Source organism: Saccopteryx leptura, chromosome 1 (assembly GCF_036850995.1).
Source record: "Saccopteryx leptura isolate mSacLep1 chromosome 1, mSacLep1_pri_phased_curated, whole genome shotgun sequence".
Classification (NCBI taxonomy): Eukaryota; Metazoa; Chordata; class Mammalia; order Chiroptera; family Emballonuridae; genus Saccopteryx; species Saccopteryx leptura.
This window is the reverse complement of record NC_089503.1, coordinates 278,597,959-278,619,142: the sequence shown is the minus strand read 5'-3', so window position 1 is coordinate 278,619,142 and position 21,184 is coordinate 278,597,959. Positions and strand designations below refer to the sequence as shown.

Here is a 21,184-nt window from a genome sequence, read left to right as displayed (position 1 = left end):
GAAAGTACTAAAGAAGAAAATAAGACCTCCAGGCTTTAGTCTTAGTTTTTTTCCTACATTCAGCATTTGGGATTTTTTAGTTTTGTGAGATAGAAGAAAAACTGAAGAAGGTTGCATGTTAATTGTCTCTCCAGCTACCTCAGAAACCTCATATTATTTTCTAAGAAAAGAGTATAAAAGAAAAAATTTTCTACCAATTATTTTCACGCTACAGAAATAAAAGACATTTGTAGCCATAGAGCATAGAAATTCGCTCACCCTTCTTCTGGTTAGAGTGGTGACATGTTCTTCCTGTTTATCCCTCTTGAGGATAACAACTTTTCCACACTTCAGTTCCTGGAACTCTTTGATGTCATAGCGTTCTCTGTATCTTTTCTCCAACCTTTCTCAATCACTGATCTTAACAATTAGAGGCCATTTAGGGTTCACTCAAGGACTGCTGGGGTCCCAACAGAGACTGAAAGGGCAAGAAGCTTACTTTCAGTCCAAATTTGAAGTTTTTCCCACACAAAAATCATCTGAGAGGGAGCATAGACATAAAATCCAAAATTGAAGGATTACATAAGCAGAAAACCAAAATAGGAGTAAGAAGAGCCCTTTTGCTGACATAGCCCAAGGACTTGAACCAAACTTGCGTGCAAACATGTGCAGCTGTAGAAGGTGCTATGGGAGAAATGTGGAGAGGCAATTTGATCAGCTATCTCACCCAGATTGGATTTAAAACCTTGCACAGAACAGGAGATTAGGATTTGGGACTGAAACCTTGCTTAAAGGCCTTTCGAGGAGCAGTTGTTTCCATCATGTAAGGAGAAACTAAGAAGGAAAAAAGGTGGCTCAGCAGCCCAGGGAGCTGACACACAAACTCATCTTGGCTTGTACTTTGGGTGAAAAGAGTTGTTAAATGAGCAATCAGCTCCTTTGGCCTGAAACTTTTCAGAAGAGAAACCAATGTGGTATCAGAGAATCCCCAAACTGAGAACCAAACATAAATATTGGTCCTCAGCCAGTTACCCACCTAAGTGCCTGGCAGGGTTGAATGCAAAATTGTCCTACAGAGAAGGTAGTGGATAATGTCATTGTCTGTGCTTCACCCAGATCCTTGGGTCTATTTCTACTTTTCCTTGGTGGGTGGAAGGCCGTCTTTGGTGTGCTTGCCTTTCCAACATCTACTAAACCTCATCTTATTTTATTTTTTTTTCCAGAAAACTTCCCTCTATGGCACAGTTATAATGCTGCAGCATAACTTTTAAACTCCAGAGTCACATGCAGAATCATCCCAAGATGATTTTCGGTGGGACTTTGCCTGAGATCACACCTGTGTTTGGATTTCTCTTCTCCATCCTGTTTCCCCCAACCTTTTGCCAGTTTCCCTGGAACACTTCCTGCGTACGCACTACCACTGAACCTTCATCTTAATGTCCAGTTCTAAGGAACGTGACCCACACACTCCCATGGGATTCTCTCAGGAAAATAAACAAGCACCTCTAAAGACAAACTCTCTAGAAAAAAATTACAACACATACAAGAGAAAAAAAGTCTGTCTGAGACAGAGTCTGCAGACACGATAACAGAAGAATTTGTGCTACTAAGCACTTTGTGTCATAGAAAAACAACTTGACACAGCATGTAAACTATCCAGGATACAGGTGCAGATAATTAAAAAAAGTATGACAGTGAGTTTAGGAGATACAGGGAAACAATTAGACATTTCTCCATAGGTCTAAGAGTGGTTCCTGAGGAGAAAATAAAGAATGGTAGAGAAACATTACCTAAAGCAGTAATGTTTGATTAGTTTACAAATGTCATGAAAGAAAGGGAACAATACAATCCCTATATAAGATAAATAAAAAGTAACTGCATTTGAAACAGATACTGCACAACACAAAAGCAGAGAGAACACCTGAGAAGTAACCGGATAGAAAAGACAGATTAGCCCTGGCCAGCAGGCTCAGTGGTAGAGCGTCAGCCCAGCGTATGGAAGTCCTGGTTTGATTCCCGGCCAGGGCACACAGGAGAAGCGCCCATCTGCTTTTCCACCCTTCCCCCTCTCCTTCCTCTCTGTCTCTCTCTTCCGCTTCCGCAGCCAAGGCTCCACTGGAGCAAAGTTGGCCTGGGCACTGAGGATGACTCCATGGCTTCCACTCAGGTGCTAGAATGGCTCTGGATGCAAGGGAGCAACACCCCAAATGGGCAGAGCATCGCCCCCTGGTGTGCGTGCCGGGTGGATCCAGATCGGGAGTACGTAAGAGTCTGTCTGACTGCCTCCCCGCTTACAACTTCGGAAAAATATAAAAAAATAAAAGGCAAATTAGCTCTAAAGAAACAATAATGAGACTATCAGGAATATATAGTTACTCAATAGCAGCAACTGAGGCCAGAAGTGAAAAATGTCAACATAAACTGAAATAAACTAAAATACAGGTATCCCTTGCATTTAGAAGTTTGCTTCTTAACACTTTGTTTTTACAAAGATCTACATTAGTACCTGTTTCCATTAACCAAAAAAAATCCAAAGAGGATTTTCATGAAAAAAGGTGAGAAGCAAAACCAGAGTTATGTGTCTTAAGGTAATTTGCATAAGGCCATTTCTGTTTATAAAAGCTTTCAGAGGCGCAGTACACTTTCAGACATCAGAGGAAATCTGTATTGCTAAGGAAAGAGGAAAATAAAGACATTTATATACAGCAAATTGAGATTCCATTATGTAATTAATAGACTTTTCACTAAAGAAAAAAATGACTTCAGGAGGAATGTCTGAGATACAAGAAACAGTATGGAATGAAAAAGAATAAAGAAAGAGAAGGAGAAAGAAGAAAAAAGAGAAGAAGAAGAAGAAGAAGAAGAAGAAGAAGAAGAAGAAGAAGAAGAAGAAGAAGAAGAAGAAGAAGAAGAAGAAGGAGGTGGAGGAGGAAGATGAGGAGAAAGGGAGGAAGAGAAGAGGAAGGGGAAGAAGGAGAATAAGGAGAAAGAAAAGAAACAGGGTAAACATATATGGGTCCAGCTAAATTAGCATAGACTCTGAGACTTACCATCCCCACACCAAAACACTGAGTTTGAGGCAGTGAAGGCTTCAAAGAAAGATGAATTTTAGAAAAAATAACCTGTGAGTAGAATACAAGGAGATCAGAGTTAGTGCATTCTAGTAAGGTGACATAGTCTGAGAGGAGAGTAAAGACACTAGTTATCTTTACATTTTCTCTGTCATATATGAGCACTGTGGATTTATCTACTTAAAGAATAGAAAGGAAACATTCTTGCCATACAATAATAAAAGGAATTTTTGAAGAAACATGATTTATTCAAAAGGAAGAAAGAAGAAAGGACACAAAGTGAAATATAGGAAGTAGAAAACCAGATGATATGTTGCCCTCTAACATGACCCTATCAGTATCAGACATAATAGACATTTGGCTGAGAAGAAGCATTGTGATACTTTAAAATAATTGTTATAAAAGTAGCAATTTGTAAGGAAGATATATCAATTCTAAACTTGTATATGCACTTAAGGACTTATATAAAATATAATATAAAAAAACAGAACTGACATAATTTATAAGGAAAAGGTGACAAGTCTACAATTATAATCATTAACTTTAGAACTGATGTTAATTTTGGAAATTTCCAAATATATAGGTGATTTGAATAACACAGTTAACACACTTGATATAATACACACATATGGATACTGCATCTAAAGATTTTTAAAAACAATTATTTTTAAGCACACAGCGAACATTTACAAAGTTAGACATCATATTAGGCTACAAAGCAAGTCTCAAAAAATACCACAGAAGACTCATATTTAATTACCACAACATAATTAAAAACAAGATAGCCAACAGCCCATATAATTGAGAATTTAAAAACGTACTTCTTAAAAATAAAATTGTCATTACTTGTAGAAATTTAAATTGAGATAAAAACAGTTTATATAATATGAGAATGCTACATATTAAAATTTATGAGATAAAGTTAAAGCAATATTTAAATGAATTTTGTAAGATGATGTTCATATATTAGCTAAGTGAGGTAAAATTAGTAAAAAAAAAAAGTAAATTAAGCATTAAAATCAAGAAGTGAATAAACAAATAAAGCCAAAGAAAGTAGAATAAAAGAAATAATAAAGATAGGAGTAGAAAACAATGACAACATGATAAAAAATAAACTTAATAGGGTGGATCCATAAATTATAAAACATTCTGATAATTTATGAGGAAAGTATGTGCAAGTTTTCATCCTACTTCAATGCCAGTGTATATGGTGACCATTTGTTTTAACACAAGATGGTAACTTTAAATCCATGTTTTGCCATTTAATTTTAAAAGTAAAGAATGTTTCTACTTTGTTTGAATAAAAAAACCTGTTTAGTTTTAATTATTTATTTTTATAAACTCAATTTTTATTAACATAATATTTTATGATTGCGTAGGCTATATGATTGGTAAAAGGACATTTTAATAATAATCAACTTTATATCATACTTTCTATAAACATAAACATTGAAATAAATGTATGTCAAGCATACACCTATTATGTACAAACTTAAAATGTATTTTTCCTTGGTTGTTGTTAAGTTTATGAGCCTATTGGAGTCTGGGTGGTGAATTTTTTTATATCATCATTATATCTGGCATGTAATGAAATGTTTCTTATATTCAAGGCGCTGTTCTAACTTATTTAGTTTTCTCAAAAAAACCTTGCTTCAGGCACAAGTGCTCTGGTCAAATAGCTCATGAATGGAGTAGCCAGGGTTCACATGCAGTAGTTTGGCTTGTAGCCTGTGAAATATGACTCCATGCTAACTCAGTCTTTCCTGAGGAATTTCATTTCTCCCACTGAGTTTTCTCCCCTAATCCTTTCATGAAAACGTGCAGCTTTAAGTCATCATCTCCATGTCCCTGATTTTCCTCTCTCCTCCTCCGTTCCTGTTTTTCACAGTCTTCTGCTGCTGATATCTTCCAGCCTGGCCCCTGGGATGGGAGCTTCTGGTCAAAGACAAGGTCATAGTCAGATGTTTCCAGATGAATGGGAGGGTGTCCCTGTCTTCAGTTAGATCCAATCTGATGTCAATCATCTCTATTGATGTGGGTGTCTCTATGTAGGTGGCATAGGGGGGTTTCTTAACCAATGTGCAGCTTCCACAGACCCTCGCTATGGTGCACACACCCTTTTGGGTGTACATTCTGCTGCACAGCAGTCTAAGTGGCTCCTATGCCTCTGCTCAATGCTTTTCTCTCTCATGGGGGATCCAGAGTACCAGCTTCCATGCTCCCTAGGAACAGGGATATAGTCACCCTCTTGCTTCCTTGTCATAAGCACATTGTGATATTCGCATGCCCTGCTGGCCTCCTGCTTCAGTGAATCTCCTGCCTTCAGAAATTTCCAGATGAAAAGTGAATGGTAATCTCCCAATTTATAGAACCCCACAAGTTTCAAAGTATGCAAGTCTAATGCCTCCTCCAATTTGGGGACAAGGACTAATTAAATGTTCCAGGAACTGTACTCATAGAAGATGACCACTTTTTTCTTTTCATTCAGGGTTCTGTGCGAACCCACCACTTTGTAAACCTAATAGTAGAGTGTACCATAATTTAAAAGTAGAGAGCAGGAGACTTCCTTTGTGAGTAAAAGGTGAGCCCATAGTGTCTTATTCTCATATGTGAGTTTAGCAAGTTCTACATACCAGTCAGTGGTGCTAGAGGATTACTGGAAAGGATCTGAGTTGGTATATCATATCCTCATGTCCACATCAATGCATTCATGTTACAAAACCACAGAAAGGGGCCCTGGCTGGTTGGCTCAGTGGTAAACTGTTGGCCCTGGCATGTGTAAATTCTGGGTTCAATTCCCAATCAAGGCACATAGGAGAAATGACCATCTGCTTCTTCACCCTTACCCCACACCTCCCCTTCTCTCTCTATCCCTCTTTCTCTTTCTCTCTCTCTTCCCCTCCTGCAGCTATGGCTTGATTGGTTAGAGCAGGGGTCAGGAACCTATGGCACACGAGCCAGATGTGGCTCTTTTGATGGCTGCATCTGGCTCGCAGACAAATCTTTAATAAAAAAAATAATAACGTTAAAAATATAAAACATTCTCATGTATTACAATCCATTCATTTCCTATCCCTCATTTTCATGGTTGTGGGTGGCTGGAGCCAATCATAGCTGTCCTCTGGGACAACACCAAATTTTTATTGGATAATGTGTAATGTACACAGGTCGTTGTATGGCTCTCACAGAACTACATTTTAAAATATGTGGTGTTCATGGCTCTCTTAGCCAAAAAGGTTCCCAACCTCTGGGTTAGAGCAAGTTGGCCCTGGACCCTAAGGATGGCTCTGTGGCCTCAACTCAGGAGCTAAAATAGCTCAGTTGCTGAGCAACAGAGCAATGGCTTCAGATGGGCAGAGCATTCTCTCCCGCCAGGGGCCTTGTGGAATGAGGGGTGAATCTTGACCTGGGAGCATATGGGAATCTGTCTCTCTGTCTCTCCACCTTTCACTTAATAATAATAATAATAATAATAATAATAATAAATTTAAAAAAAAAACAGAAAGAAACATCAATAGCACTTGCATTAGCATAAGGAATTACAGAGATTTTGTAGGGTATTAATGACTTCTGATAATAAACACATCCTATTTATATACTCAGCTCAAATAAATTAACATTAAAACCATCACTTTTAAAAGTCAAGAACACTAGGAACTAAGCTTTCTCTTTGGGTAATATGATATATAACTTACTTTTGAGAGAATAAGTTTTCTAGTAAATCTCAAATGCCAAAAATTACAATTTTTTTCTTTCTTGTCTTTATAGAAGTTGCCCACTATCGCAGACTGTTAGACAAACCACTATTTCCCAGCCATTGTTTTTTAAAATGTAATTTTTAATACTCCTAAAATTAATGTAAAGCTCAAATTTTCACAGCTTTTGTTCTGTAGAGTTGTGCCCCTTAGCACTGACTGAAGAGACTAAATGTTTATGAGACAATGTAAGCATTTTGTTAATTTAACTAATAGAAAAGGTAATTTCAGAAAGGTGTGTGTGTGTGTGTGTGTGTGTGTGTCTGTTAATGTCACTGACTTCTGGAAACCCTATGAATGACTGATATTCATCCCCAATAGCCCAGCTCAGCTCATGCCTACAACTTCTTTTTTGGAGTCTATCTCATATTCACTCTTCCTCTTTCCTGATACCTCCTATCCTTCCCAGCCTTATCGTTATTTCGATTGAATCCTGTTTTCTCTTAATTTGCTTGAAGTTGCATAGCTTCAATCTTGTCTGTCTTCAGGCTTAATTTTCTCTAGAACCCACTTGGGTATTTGTAGAGCTCTTCTCTAACACTGTATTTCAAATGAACCAATTCTTTTATTAGCCTCCTTCATTATCTTCTAGCATTTATATTTGTATTTCTGCAAATCAGGAATAGGGTTGTATTAATCACCACATATACAACAGTGAATGTAGCATTGACTCCTAACAAATATCTTTTGACCCAAACTGTCAAGAGAATCCATAAAATGGAAAAAAGTTTTTAAGACTTTCTTCATTTAAAATTTTTAATACTGGTACCTACACTTTTAGAAACATCTTACTATTAATCTACATTATTTAACTAATATGAAAACAGTGGAATAATTCTTTTTAGATAATTTTACATTTTCCAAGAGTGATTCAGATACACTTAGAAAGAAGCAACTTAGCAGTTTCCAATTTAGCAGTGATTCTGACTGTCGGCTATTGTGCCCCATAGACTTGAGCAATTCATCTGCATTTCACAAGCTACAGGTACTGAACTTCCATGAATCTCCTGATCCTTCAGGGTTGGTGAAAACTCTTAAGCAAAGCCTACGTGACCCAATGAGACCTACCCACTGAGGTTCTTATGTACTCTTTTCTCAACAGTCAGCCATTTACTTCAAGTCTTACTTCTACCTCTCTTCCCCAACTCCCCGAAAATCTATGCAGCTCCATCCTCAACTTGACCATACTTTGTTCATTACCTGTCAGGCTGTTGGCTAGACTCTCTACAACTCTCACTTTAGATTTGGAGGAAGGACTTCCCAACAGAAGGAACAGCGATTGTAAGGGACATATCAAGTTTTTGGCACAGGAGGTGGTAGACTACTCAATACTTTAAAAGATACCTATACACTTGAAAAGGCATTTTATTGCTTTTATAATTCAATCTACAGAAAGTAAAGCTTGAAAAGATCATTTCGGTGGTGGGAAAACAGGTAACCCAGTGACCTTCAGCCATGCCCAAGGGTGACATATCAGATTCTCTGGAAGTACAGTGGTCATGAAATGTTTATAAAAAGGAGCATTGATTTTCAACAGTTGAAAAATATGAGTTTAGTTTAGAGATGCTTTTCTTAAGAGTTATGGGAGTTTAAGTCTAAGACCTTATTAAAGTCTCAGAGTGGTAGCTCAAATTATATAATCTGACTATAAAATAGTAATCTCAAAATAACTCACTGTTTTTAGGATTATTCCACAAATATTGTGAAGTATATATATAACCCCTTTCTTTTCCATCTTTATTTCTTTCATTCCACAGACTTCCCTAGGATTTGTTCTGCTCCTATCATTTGGTTTTTGACTCTTCTGGCAAAGCCCAGAAAAACCTATTTGGGAAAGTTAGAACTGTCCTCAGAGGGTGAAGGAGAAGAGGCAACTTGCCAGATAGAATTAGTACCTCTTAAGTGGGCAAAAGTAAGAAGAGAGAGGAAGAACGCTCGTGTATTAAAATGCTTTACCTATCACATTAATGTTGTGTATGTGGTTGGAGAAGGAAAAAAATAAGAAAGAGCATTTTAGGTTCTTACACCCTTGAGGGAAAAAATATCTCTGATAATTTCTATACTGATGATTCTTTGAAATAAGATTTAAAGACAGTCTAGATGGCTCTCTAAATTATGGAAGCAATCGATGACTCTTAGCTTTCCCTTCAATATTTACAAAGACTTCTTTGAAAGTAAGTCTCAGCATTGGCAGAAGCAGGTGGCTTGTGTTAAAGAAGTTTATTATCAGGTTAGTCACACAGTATACAACACAATAAAGCAAAATGTGAGTGTAATAAGGATTTTTCTCTTTCAGGCTAAGAGTCTATCTAGAAGAATTAGCTAAGATTATCCCTTGTGTTAAATAACAAAAATTGTGAAAGTGCAGATATTTAGGAAGGGCATACTTCTCTATACCTGGATATTTTTATAGACAGTTTACACTTGATCAGATGTGCTTCCTGGACTGCAAGTTTAACTATCATATTAATTAATTGTGGAGAATTTTGATTTACTAATGATCCATTTTATATTTTTAAATACAAAATTTTCTCTGTGAAATGAGTGTAAGGAGTTCTTACAAATAGAAGATACTGATCTGGAAGAGATAATTTTTTCACTTGTAAGACTATAGTATTGAAATATAATTATGTGTGTTTTACAGACTGCCTTTTCTAGTGCATAAGAGAAAGAATCTTCACCACGATCTTCAAGATCCAGCTTCAGAATGTGGATTCTGCTGGCATTCTGGGGCTGTTTCCTTTGGCATCACATTCTTAAAAGTGCTTGATAACTAACCAATAGATGAAAAGTGTCTTAGTTGGGGCTGAGTTCTACTTCATAAATAGTAACCCTACTGTGAAAGCCGAAAAGCACTAACTCATGCTCAGGTGAGGATAAGAGCAGCCTGGGCCTGCTGGTGGCTCCATAGAGTCATAGGGACCCCAGAGATGCACCAAGCTCTCTCATCAACTCTGTTCACAAATTCATTACCTTTGCTGCCTAAAGTATAAAATACAGCTTTAAAATATTCCTTTTACAGTAATGTATCAGTTATGAAATTTATTTTACCACTAGTAATGAACTGAAAAGTTGCATAATCAGAATAGATGTCTCTATCTTTCACTAAAAAGAAGTCTAGAGATAGGCAGTCCAGGAGTGGTATGGTTGTGCAATTATCAGACTTCTTATCTCTTTCTGCTTTGTCATCCTTAGAGAATGGCTTTTCTATGATCCACGTTTCCCCTATGTTTATAATGGCTGCTTGAGTTCCAGCTATCATATCCATAGTCCCAAGCAGAAGACAAGACGCAGCAGAAAGGCTAAAGTGTACACACCAGATGTCTTTTAAGAATATTTCCAAAAGCAATCCCCTTAAGGTCAGGAACAAGGCAGGGGTGCCCCCTTTCACCACTGTTATTCAACATAGTTCTGTAAGTATTAGCCACAGCAATCAGACAAGAAGAAGAAATAAAAGGCATCCAAATTGGAAAAGAAGAAGTAAAACTATCATTATTTGCAGATGATATGATATTGTATATAGAAAACCCTAAAGTCTAAGTAAAAAAACTACTATACCTGATAAATGAATTCAGCAAGGTGGCAGGATATAAAATTAATACTTAGAAATCAGAGGCATTTTTATACACTAACAATGAACTGTCAGAAAGAGAAATTAAGGAAGCAATCCCCTACACCATTGCAACCAAAAAAATAAAGTACTTAGGAATAAATTTAACCAGGGAGATTAAAGACTTGTACTTGGAAAATTATAAAACATTGATAAAAGAAATCAGGGAAGATACAAACAAATGGAAGCATATACCATGCTCATGGTTAGGAATAATAAACATCATTGAAATGTCTATATTACCCAAAGTAATTTATAAATTCAATGCAATACCAATTAAAATACCAATGACTTACTTCAAAGATATAGAACACATATTCCAAAAATTTATATGGAACCGAAAGAGAACACGAATAGCCTCAGCAATCTTGAAAAGAAAGAATAAAGTGGGAAGTATCACACTTACATATATCAAGTCATACTACAAGGCCATTGTAGTCAAAACAGCCTGGTACTGGCATAAGCACAGGCATATAAATCAATGGAACAGAACAGAGAACCCAGAAATAAACCCACACTTTTATGGACAACTGATATTTGACAAAGGAGGTAAGAGCAGACATTGGAGTAAAGACAGCCTCTTTGGCCCTGGCCGGTTTGCTCAGTGGTACAGCGTTGGCCTGGCGCAGGAGTCCCAGGTTCAATTCCCGGCCAGGACACACAGGAGAAGTGCCCATCTACTTCTCCACCCCTACCCCTCTCGTTCCTCTCTGTCTCTCTCTTCCCCTCCCGCAGCTGAGGCTCCACTGGAACAAAGTTGGCCCAGGCACTGAGGATGGCTCCATGGCCTCTGCCTCAGGCACTAGAATGGCTCTGGTCACAACAGAGCAACACCCCAGATGGGCAGAGCATCGCCCCCAGGTGGGCATGCCGGGTGGAGGATCCTGGTCGGGCACATGCGGGAGTCTGTCTGACTGCCTCCCCATTTCCAACTTCAGAAAAATACAAAAAAAAAAAAAGAAAGAAATGGTGTTGGGAAAATTGGACAGCTACCTGCAAAAAAATGAAACTAGACCACTGTTGGGCAGATAGAGTATATTATGCTCACTTTGTTAAATATGACGCTGCCCATGAGGAGGCCGTTGCCCAGGTGATATTAATGTGTGTTGGAGGTGGGCTAAAGGCAGGCAGAATCCTTGTAGCCTGGGGCCTGGTTTTGGGATTAAGCCTTTCCCACCCTTTTTGATGTGGGGCGGTACAATCCAATCATGCCTCAGAGAAGTGACTTTGTATTAGAGACTTCCCTATTTTGTATATTGGATTAAGGGTTTGGATTTCTACACTATAAAATGGGGACAGAGCGGGAGCTTGCGCTCTTGGTTCCTGAGATTAGCATGAGAGAGCAGAGAGAGTAGAGCCAGCAGCGGAAGGAGGCCACGTGTAGGAGGCCAGGAAAAGCAGCCAAGATGGCGGAGTGCTGAGTGAAATGCCAGTTTGTACAGAGTTTGTATCTGGGACAAGGAAGGAGATGGGGAACTGAGGAGAATAAGGCTGGTGAGCTAGAAACCTTTGATTCTAGGAAACTCGGATAAATCAGTAGCTTTGTGAGCACTGAATGTGATTGGGTTTTGGAGCCCAGTGTGTGTTTTTACTTGCCCACCGGGTGCAAGCTAGGATTAAAGATGAAGGCCCATCAGTTCTTGGCTCCGTTGTTTCTTTACCGACTGTCCGAATCCAATGCGAACCTGCATGGGCCAGGAGGCTGCTGTGATAGTGGCCCTGGCTGCTGGCTTTACAACCACCAACTTACATCATTCACAAAAATAAACTTGAAATGAATAAAAGACTTAAATGTAAGCCGTAAAACCATAAGCATCTTAAAAAACAACATAGGCAGTAAGCTCTCTGACATCTCTCGCAGCAATGTATTTGCCGATTTATCTCCACGGGCAAGTGAAATAAAAGACAGGATAAACAAATGGGACTATATCAAACTAAAAAGCTTTTGCACAGCTAAAGACAATAAGAACAGAATAAAAAGACAAAGTACACAATGGGAGAATATATTTGACAATACATCTGATAAGGGGTTAATAATCAAAATTTATAAAGAACTTGTAAAACTCAATACCAGGAAAACAAACAATCCAATCAAAAAATGGGCGAAAGAAATGAATAAACACTTCTCCAAAGAGGACATACAGGTGGCCAATAGGCTTATGAAAAAATGCTCAACATCACTAATCATTAGAGAAATGTAAATTAAAACTACAATGTGATATCACCTCACACCAGTCAGAATGGTGCTCATCAATAAAACAACACAGAGTAAGTGCTGGCGAGGATGTGGAGAAAAGGGAACCCTCCTGCGCTCCTGGTGGGAATGCAGACTGGTGCAATCACTGTGGAAACATTATGGAGATTCCTCAAAAAAAATAAAAATTAAAAATCGAACTGCCTTTTGACCCCACTATTAGGAATATACCCCAAGAACACCATAGCACTGTTTGAAAAGAAGAAATGCACCCCCATGTTTATGGCAGCATTCTGCACAGTAGCGAAGATCTGGAAACAGCCCAAGTGTCCGTCAGTGGACGAGTGGATTAAAAAGCTTTGGTACATATATACTATGGAATACTACTCAGCCATAAGAAATGATGACATTGGATCATTTACCACAACATGAATGTACCTTGATAACATTATACTGAGCAAAATAAGTAAATCAGAAAAAACTAAGAACTCTATGATTCCATACATAGGTGGGACATAAAAATGAGACTCAGAGACATGGACAAGAGTGTGGGGGTTACGCGGTGGGGGGGAGCAGAGGGAGGGGCACAAAGAAAACCAGTTAGAAGGTGACGGAGGACAATTGGACTTTGGGTGATGGGAATGCAGCATAATCAAATGTCAAAAAAAACTTAGAGATGTTTTCTCTGAACATATGTACCCTGATTTATCAATGTCACCCCATTAAAATTAATTTTAAAAAAAGAATAGTTCCTAGAAATCACAAAATTTCACTCCACATCATTGAAGTGCTGAATGATAGAGATCAATGCAAAGAGAAAGAGAATAGATATTGGGCTAAGTAAGCAATCAATAGTCCCTGCAGCAGAAGCTGATAATGACATAGCATAGAAGGCACCTGGAAATTCTTAAATGAGCACAGCAGTAATTCCTTTTCTTTAGTATAAAAGAGTGAACAATTAATCCCTTTCCATTACTCACCATAAAATATACAAAGGGTGTTACCCATGGATCTATGAGTGCTTAAGTTTACGACTGAGATCTGGTTCCTTCTACCAAAAGCGAAATGCTTCGTTAAAATGATGTGTTAGGAGTTTTAAAAAGCTGACAATCGGTGCATATTTTTTTTCATTATATTCCTTTTCTCCATTTTTTTATCTTAGCTTTAACCAGGCATTTATTATTCCATATGCATTTTAGAGTCATGTCATTATTCTAATTAAAAAATTAGGATTCAGAATTGTATCGCTTCTTGGCCTTTTGGCTAAGATCAAGTGTAGGATTCAGAATTGTGCTTTCATTTTTGAAATAGAATAATAACAAAGCTTGGCTCATGACACACTCGTTGTTTGGTCATGCATCTGCTTCTAGTTATTTAGTTAGCTGGTAACTTTTAATAATCAAATAAGCACTTGCAAACCTACCGCCAAAAATAAAAGCTAGAACCTTGATGACAATGCATTCCACCCTCAGGATTCATCCAAGGCCACCATCATTGCACTTCTAACTATATTCAAAGATCTTTTTCAATTTGATTGTAATTTAATTTATTTAAATTTTATTTTATATGCCCAAGTAAAGAGCCTCAATAATTCTAAGTATTATGCAATTTTAAAATATTTATGGCAGAGATTGCTAGTTGCCAACACTAATAATATTCATTATCCTTTTCTCATTTTTTAATTCTTTTTAAATTTTTATTAATTTTAATTTATTATGTTAACATGGGTTCAGGTGTCCCACTTAATATAATACCCTCATCCCCCCACACCCATGTTTCTATTTACACCCCCGTAAAACCCTCCCCCTAACTCCTTCTGCCTTACCTTTGGGATTTGCTGTGCTGTTATGTGTATCTCTGTGTTAAGTATATATAATCTCACTAATCCCTTTACCTTCTCTGGTTACATCCCCTCATCCTCCTTTCCTCTGACTGTTGTCCCTCTGCTCCCTGTGAATCCACCTCTGCCTCTATTCCATTCCTCAGTTCATTTTGTTCATTGGATTCCACATATGAGTGAGATTATAAGATATTTGTCTTTCTCTGATGGCTTATTTCACTTAGCATAATAATCTCCAGGTCTATCCATGCCATCGCAAAAGGTAAGATTTCCTTCTATTTCATGGCACGTAGTATTCCACTGTGTATATGTACCACTGCTTTTTATTCCACTCATCCACTGATGAGTACTTTGGCTGTTTCCAGATCTTGGCTATTGTAAACAATGCTGCCATAAACATGGGGGTGCATTTCTTCTTTTGAATCAGTGATTTGGTATTCTTAGGATATATTCCTAAAAGTGGAATAGCTATGTCAAAAGGCAGTTCCATTTTTAATTTTTTGAGGAACCTTCACATTGTTTTTCACAGTGGCTGCACCAGTCTGCATTCCCACCAGCAGTGCAGGACGGTTCCCTTTTCTCCACACTCTTGCCAGCACTTACTGTGTGTTGTTTTGTTAATGAGTGCCATTCTGACTGGTGTGAGGTGGTATCTCATTGTGGTTTTAATTTGCATTTCTCTAATGATTAGTGATGTGAACATTTTTTCATATGCCTATTGGCCATTTGGATGTCCTCTTTGGAGAAGTGATTATTCAGTTCTTTTGCCCATATTTTAATTGGATTGTTTACCCTCCTGGTGTTGAGTTTTAGAAGTTCTTTAAACTTTGGTCATTAACCCCTTATTAGACGTACTGGCGAATATGTTCTTTCATTGTGTGGGTTGTCTTTTTATTTTGTTCATGATGTCTTTTGCTGTGAAAAAGCTTTTTAGTTTGATATAGGCCCATTTGTTTATTTTGTCCTTTATTTCACTTCCCCATGGAGATAAATTGGCAAAGTTTTTGCCATGAGAGATATCGGAGAGTTTACTGCCTATGTTTTCTTCCAAGATGTTTATGGTTTCACAACTTACATTTAAGTCTTTTATCCACTTTGAGTTTATTTTTGTGAATGGCATAAGTTGGTGGTCTAGTTTCATTTTTTTGCATGTACCTGTAAGGTATTTTTCCCCGCTGAGAAGGAAGGAAGAGGGCCAAAGCCACGAAGTGTGGAATAGTAAAAGGCTTTATTGAGTACAGAGCACATCCCGCCCGACGAGGTTCCCTGGCCCCAAGGAAAGATGGAGGCCAAGGAAGTAGCAAGTGGTGACCCGTGTGGGAGATATTTAAAGGGTCCCTAGGGTGGTCGAGCTAATATGACATGGTGAAATCTCACTTTCTAGCAGACGGTTGCTGTTTTCCAAAGGGCTCCTGGGAAGTTTCTTTTGGCGCTCTTGGTTGTGGGCGGCCCTAGCCAAAATTTGTGGGTCTGACCTTTCCCCATTATCCACTGACCTTAAAGTACCTGTCCAATTTTCCCAACACCATTTACTAAAGAAACTGTCTTTACTCTATTGTATGCTCTCACCTCCTTTTTCAAATATCAATTGACCACAAATGTGTGGGTTTATTTCTGGGTTCTCTGTTTTGTTCCATTGATCTGTATGCCTGTTCTTATGCCAGTACCAGGCTGTTTTTAGTACAATGGTCTTGTAGTATAACATGATATCAGGAAGTGTGATATCTCCCACTTTATTATTCATTTTCAAGATTGCTAAAGCTTTTTGTGCTCTTTTTGGTTCCATATGAATTTTTGCAAAATTTGTTCTATATCTTTGAAGTATGTCATTAGTATTTTAATAGAAATTGCTTTGACTTTATAGATTGCTTTGGATAATATAGACATTTTAATAATGTTTATTCTTTCTATCCTTGAACACGGTATATGTTTCCACTTGTTTGTATCTTCCTTGATTTCTTTTATCAATGTCTTACAACTTTCCGAGTACAAGCCTTTTATGTCCTTGGTTAAATTTACTCCTAGGTACTTTATTTTTTGTTGTTGTTGTAATAGTGAAGGGGATTGTTTTCTTAATTTCTCTTTCAGACAGTTTATTGGTGGTGTATAAAAATGCCACTGATTTCTGAATATTAATTTTATATCCTGCCACCTTGCCAAATTCATTTATCAGGTCTAGTAGTTTTTTGACTGAGACTTTAGGGTTTTCTATATACAGTATCATGTCATCAGCAAATAATGATAGTTTTATCTCTTCTTTCCAATTTGGATGCCTTTTATTACTTCTTCTTTTCAGATTGTTGTGGCTAGGACTTCCAGAACTATGTTGAATAAGAGTGGTGAAAGTGGGCACCCCTGCCTTGTTCCTGATCTTAAGGGGATTGCTTTAAATTTTTGCCCATCAAGTATGATGTTAGCTGTGGGTTTGTCATAGATGGCCTTTATTATGTTGAGGTATGTTCCCTATATTCCCACTTTGCTGACAGTTTTGATCATAAGTGGGTGCTGAATTTTATAAAATGCTTTTTTTGCATTTATTGATATAATCATGACTTTTCTCCTTCTTTTTGTTTATGTGATGAATCACATTGATTGATTTGTGAATATTGTACCAGCCTTGCCTCCCTGGAAAAAAATCTCAATTGATCACGATGTATGACTGAAAATATTGCTGAATCTTGTTTGCTAATATTTTGTTGAGATTTTTAGCATCTACGTTCCTCAGGGATATTACTCTATAGTTTTCTTTCTTTGTAGTGTCTTTACCTGGTTTTGGAATGAGGATAATGCTTGCTTCATAAAAGGAGCTTGGGAGTCTTCCCTCATCCTGCATTTTTTTGAAATAGCTTGAGAAGAATAAGTGTTAATTCCTCTTTGGATATGTAGTAAAATTTACTTGTGAAGATATCTGGTCCAGGACTTTTGTTTGTTGGGAGTTTTTTGATAACTGTTTCAATTTCATTTATTGTAATCAATCTGTTTAGGTTTTCTAATTCCTCTAGATTGGGTTTTGGAAGACTGTATGTTTTTTAGCAATTTATTCATTTACCTAGGTTATCTAATATTTTGGCATATAGATGTTCATTGTCTTTTCTTACAATCCTTTGTATTTTTGCAGTGCCAATTGTTACTTCTCCACTTTTGTTTCTAAATTTATTTATTTGAGTCCTCTCTCTTTTTTTCTTGATGTGTCTGGTTAAAGGTTCATCAATCTTATTTCCCTTTTCAAAACACCAGCTCTAGGTTTCATTGATTTTTTTGTATTGCTTTTTTAGCCTCTGTGTCATTTATCTCTGCTCTGCTCTTCATTATCTCTTTCCTTTTACTTCCTTTGGGCTTTACTTGCTGTTCTTTTTCTAGTTCTTTTAGATGCAGGGTTAAGTTGTTTATTTGAGTTTTTCTTGCTTCTTAAGGTATGCCTGTAATGCTATGAACTTTCCTCTCAGGATTGCTTTTGCTGTGTCCCATAAGTTTTGAGTTGTTGTATGTTTATTTTCATTTGTTTCAAGGAAAATTTTGATATTTTCCTTGATCTTATTGTTAACCTATTCATTATTTAATAACATGTTCTTTAGCCTCCAAGTGTTTGAATGTTTTCCAGTTTTTCGATTATAGTTGATTTCTAGTTTCATACCATTGTGATCAGAAAAGATGCTTGATATGATTTTAATCTTCTTAAATTTGTTGAGACTTGTATTATATCCTAACATGTGGTCTATCCTAGAGAATGTACCATGAGCTCTTGAAAAGAATGTACATTCTGCTGCTTTGGGGTGAAAGGTTCTGAAGATATCTATTAAATTTAGCTGATTTAGTGTGTTATTTAAATCTGCTGTTTCTTTGTTAATTTTCTGTGGAGGATCTATCCATTGATGTTAGTGGGGTATTAAAATCCCCTATTATTATAGTATTGCTGTTTATCTCGTACTTTATGTTCATCAAAATCTGCTTTATATATTTAGGTGCCCCTGTATTAGGTGCATAAATATTTACAATGGTTATATCCTCCTGTTGAATTGCTCCCTTTATCATTATGTAGTGACTTTCTTTATCCCTTACTATTATAGCCTTTGTTTTAAAGGCTATTTTGTCAGATATATGTATTGCTACCCCAGCTTTTCCTTTTATTTCCATTAGTATGAAATACTGTTTTCCATTCCTTCACTTTCAGTCTATGTGTATCTTTCGTTCTGAGGTGGGTCTGGTTTTTTTTTTATCCATGCAGCTACCCTATATCTTTAGACTGGAGTATTTAATCCATTTACATTTAAGATTATTATTGACATATACTTATTTATTGCCATTTTATTCTTTAAATCTAAAATCCTCTTTTTCTCATTTTTTTTTCCTTTGCTCTTTTTTACAGCAGGCCCCTTAACATTTCTTGCAGGACTGGTTTGGTTATAATAAATTCCTTGAGTTTTTTGGTTTTGTTTTTTTATTTTTGTCTGTGAAGCTTTTTATTTTTCCTTCAATTTTAAATGACAGCTTTGAAGGATAAAGTGGTCTTGGTTGTAGGTTATTGTTTTGCACCACTTTGAATATTTCTTGCCAATCCCTTCTGGCCTCAAGTGTTTCTGTTGAGAAGTTGGATGTCATCTGTATGGGGGCTCCTCTGTAAGTAATTAACTGCTTTTCTCTAGCACCTTTAGTATTCTTTCTTTGTCTCTTAACTTTGGCATTTTAATTATGATGTGTCTAGGCCTCCTTGGATTCTTCTCTAATTGAACTCTCTGTGCTTTTTGAACTTGTGTGACTTTTTTCTTCATCAATTTAGGGAAATTTTCAGTATGATTTCTTCAAATTGGTTCTCTATCCTTTGTTCGTTCTCCTCTCCTTCAGGAATCCCTATGATGCGAATGTTGTTTCTCTTCATGTTGTCACAGAAGTCTCTTAGAGTCTCCTCAGTCTTTTTGAGACTCTTTTTGTTTTGCTGCTCTGCTTCTGTGGTTATGTTTATCTTGTCTTCTAAATTCCTGATTTGATCCTCTGCTTCATCCAGCCTATTGTTGGTTCCTTGTAGTGCAGTCTTCATTTCTGATATTTGTCATTTCTGACTGGTTCTTTTTTAAAATTTTTAATGTCTTTTTTAAAAAAAAAATTTAATATTTAATTTTTTCTTTTATTAATTTTTAGAGAGAGAGAGAGAGAGAAGGGGGAGGGAGGAGCAGGAAGCATCAACTCCCATATGTGCCTTGACCAGGCAAGCCCAGGATTTTGAACCGGCGACCTCAGCGTTCCAGATCGACTCTTTATCCACTGTGCTACCACAGGTCAGGCCTTAATGTCTTTTTGATGCTTGCTATCTCTTTATTTAGGTGCTCATTGAGTCCATGTATTGTTGCTCTAAGATCCTTGAGCATCTTATAAATCATTATTTTAAACTCTGCATCTGGTAGTTTGGTTACTTCCCTTTAATTTAGTTCTTTTTCTGGGGATTTATCTTCTTGATTCATTTGGGTCATATTTCTTTGTTTGCCCTTCTTGTCTGTGTATTAGGTAGTGCTGTCTGACTTTGAAATTTTTGTAGTGTCTTTATGGGGGAGATGGGCTTGGTGGTACTGCCCTCCAGACCAACTGTTTTCCTTGTTCTAGGAATGCTTTTTGAGGGTAATATTTTCCCTCTTGTTGTATGTGAGTATGAGATCCAGTTGGTTCTTTCATAGGTATGGTTATTCCTTCACTCTGGCTGGCTCTAAGGGTCAACCTTGATCATGTGTATTACACACAGTGCAACGTCTGTTCTGTTGGGCATATTTATTCTCCAATATGTCTGGTGCCTGCTAGACTCCTCCTTTGGGCATGCTGCTTGTGTAGCTAGCTGAGTCCAGGGTTGGTGCTGTCTGCCACCCACTACCAGTTGTGTTGGTTCTAGATCTTCTTGGGTTGGGGTCTGCTGTTGTTTGTCACCCAATGTGGGCTATGTATCTACAGCTACTGCTCTTTTTGCTGTTTGTGGATGTGTTTTCCATGCCGGGTTAGTGTGGGAGGGGCCAACCTGTGTATAAGGATTAGCTTCCTCTTGCTTAGAGATGACAGCAGCTCCGTAAAGCCCCGAGCTACATAATATTTGCCTCTATTTTAAGCTGCTTCACTTTCTCTTGCAACTGCCTGGTCTTCACACAGTCTTCTGTAGAAAGACTGTAGTGTTTGCTCAGATTGGCTTCACCCAACCAACTCCTCTACAGTTTGCAAACTTGGTGGGTTAGGGCAGATGAGTTTGGGAATACAACATTAGTGGGACCCCCTACTTCAGAGGTCTCTTGCTCAGGAGCTCAGTATGAGAAATGTGGCCCCTACTCCAGAGCCTAATCCCTCAGCCATGCTGGATATTCAAATTTTATTTCTCCTCAACAAGGTGAGCAGCAGGTTCAGATACAGTGGGGCTGACAGTCCCCTCTGCAGAAGTTCTTACAGCTGGTGAGACCCTGGTCTCAGGGAGGAATACGGAGAGAGTCCTCTCCTGGGGTTGACTATGCCCCCCTGGAAAGTAGCTAAGCCCCTTGACCAGATCTAACAATAGGCTCACAGGGACCCACACTTTCAATGTCCATGCTCCAAGCCTCTCTCCCTTCCCTTCATGGAATCTAGCCCAGCAGGGCAGGATATCCATTGCCCAGGTCAGCTGACTGTGAAGCTCCACCCTATCCAACACACATGAGCTGTCATGCCAGTGCTGATGTCAAAGAGCAGAACTTGCCTCGGCTGGGCCAGGTGTGAGGAGCCTGTCCTTAG

General features: G+C 37.8%; 1 pseudogene; it reads left to right on the top strand.

Annotated features, from left to right (window-relative positions):
- The first annotated feature begins 13,852 nt into the window (after positions 1–13,852).
- Positions 13,853–14,003, top strand: LOC136390089 (U2 spliceosomal RNA; annotated as a pseudogene).
- Positions 14,004–21,184: the final 7,181 nt, after the last annotated feature.